This window comes from Hippopotamus amphibius, chromosome 10, assembly GCF_030028045.1.
Source record: "Hippopotamus amphibius kiboko isolate mHipAmp2 chromosome 10, mHipAmp2.hap2, whole genome shotgun sequence".
Classification (NCBI taxonomy): Eukaryota; Metazoa; Chordata; class Mammalia; order Artiodactyla; family Hippopotamidae; genus Hippopotamus; species Hippopotamus amphibius.
The window spans coordinates 10893254-10895238 of NC_080195.1; the positions used below are offsets into that span (position 1 = coordinate 10893254).

Sequence of the window (1985 nt, forward strand, 5' to 3'; positions counted from 1 at the left end):
ATATTAGAAGACCTACAACTTAATTAAATTATCCTAAACTGCTCATTTAGCTTCTATTGTCCTAGTGAACATTTATGCAATTTTACTGTTAGATGTATATTAAGTAATAGGTTTGGATTGGGTCAAATTGGGAGAACCTTGATGAGGCAGAACAGGGGAAAGTTTAACCCATCATGAAGCATCATTCTGAATCTTTATGTTGAACATTATTAGGCAGAGATTTCCCTGGTTCGTTGGTTACTCTTTTATATCTATCATTCTGACATTTTGAATAATTGAAAAATCAAACAGGAATTTTATACATAGAAAAAATAATCTGATGGAGAAGAAATGTGTTATTGATCACCTAATCTTTGATTTTTTTAACTCCTATGTTTGCTTTATCAACTGTAGAAGCTCAAGAAGTGATACACGTACACAGTTTTGAAAATTAAAGGCATTGTTCACAGATTTTACACAAAGGACAGTTTCATGAGATGCAAAAGACAAAATTTACATATAAAGTCACATGATTAATATTTGTTTATCTACTATGAATTCATTTAAGGTCAGTGAGTTTTAAATCCAAGGCACCATGCTTGTATAATTATTACTTACAAAATGCTTTTAATACACGGTGCAGGATATTCAATTACTGAATATTTGTGGCATTTCCTTCTTGTATGGTTATCAACTTAACTTTGTTGAGAAGAGCAGAAAGTCTTCATAACTGAGGTTTGCCACAAATTACATGTGTATGGCTCTTTCTGGGGTAAGCCCCAAATGAATCTGTGCTCCCTTAAAGAAAATGCCAAAGCAGCTGGGAAGCTTGTGTGCAACGTAAGAAATGGAACCTTTTAATTCAACCTCTCATATACATTTTAGATGCAGAACGATAATTTTTTTTAAGGCATAAATCCTTTGGGGAAATTCTGTCATTTTTTCTTTTCTGAAAACTACATGTAAAGAATAAATTAATTGCCAGAATCCGTGGTAACATAGACATGCACACATTAAGAGACAAGAAAAAATATGGCCTCCTGCAGACTTGTTTCTAGCTGCTTGCTAGGGGGGGAAAATGCTGCCTCTTCTTCACTGTATTTAAAGAATTAACTCTCATATGAAATGAAAGGTCCCGTCCAATCCTATTTCACGGTAGCTTTGAGTGCTTGACTGTACCCAAGCAGGAGACTTCCTGATTGTTCGCTGTTGACATCACTTTACACCAGAAGGTGGCAATTGTTTTAATAATCACACTCACAGATCTGTTTTGCCATCAGATTAGATTTTTAGAGAGAATGTTCATTTGCTTCTTGTCAAGAAGATGCCTTTTAAAATCAGTAGCGTTATCGCTTCTCGGCCTTTTGGCTAAGATCAAGTGTAGTATCTGTTCTTATCAGTTTAATATCTGATACGTTCTCTATCCGAGGACAACATATTAAACGGATTTTTGGAGCAGGGAGTTGGAATAGGAGCTTGCTCTGTCCACTCCGCGCATCGACCTGGTATTGCAGTACTTCCAGAAACGGTGCACCCCCTCGGGGGCATAAAAAAAAAAAAAAAAAAAAAATCAGTAGCGTTCACATGTAGATCTCTTAAGATGGTTTTTCCACTCACATTAGCTGGCTGAAATAGGGTCCCTCTTTTAGGACAACGTAAGCTGCAAATGTTCTCTATTTCTCCGTTTTAAACCTTGTTCTTTCACCTGAAACAAGGAACAGGATGCTCTGTAAGGTGTCAACTCTAGTGAAGGGATAGCATGATGAAGTATAAGTATATACTATCATGAAAAATGTGAAGAATGCACTTAATTTCTCCCTTACAAAGAAAACTGGTGAAGAATTTCTTCAGTTGACCGTGATAGCTGAGAAGTGTAATGTACTCATGAGAGTTACGTCAATACGCAATGAAAAACCATTCACGTATAAATCACAAGGCGTTTATGTCTAACTTACCTCATGAGATGGCAAAATCCCATCAATTCCCCGATTAAAACTGAGTGGAAG

At 36.1% G+C, this 1985-nt stretch overlaps 1 non-coding gene across 1 annotated transcript; it reads left to right on the forward strand.

The window, feature by feature from the left end:
- Positions 1-1327: 1327 nt before the first annotated feature.
- Positions 1328-1518, forward strand: LOC130830674 (U2 spliceosomal RNA). Its single transcript, XR_009047843.1, has one exon. It is a non-coding gene; the product is annotated as a U2 spliceosomal RNA (small nuclear RNA).
- Positions 1519-1985: the final 467 nt, after the last annotated feature.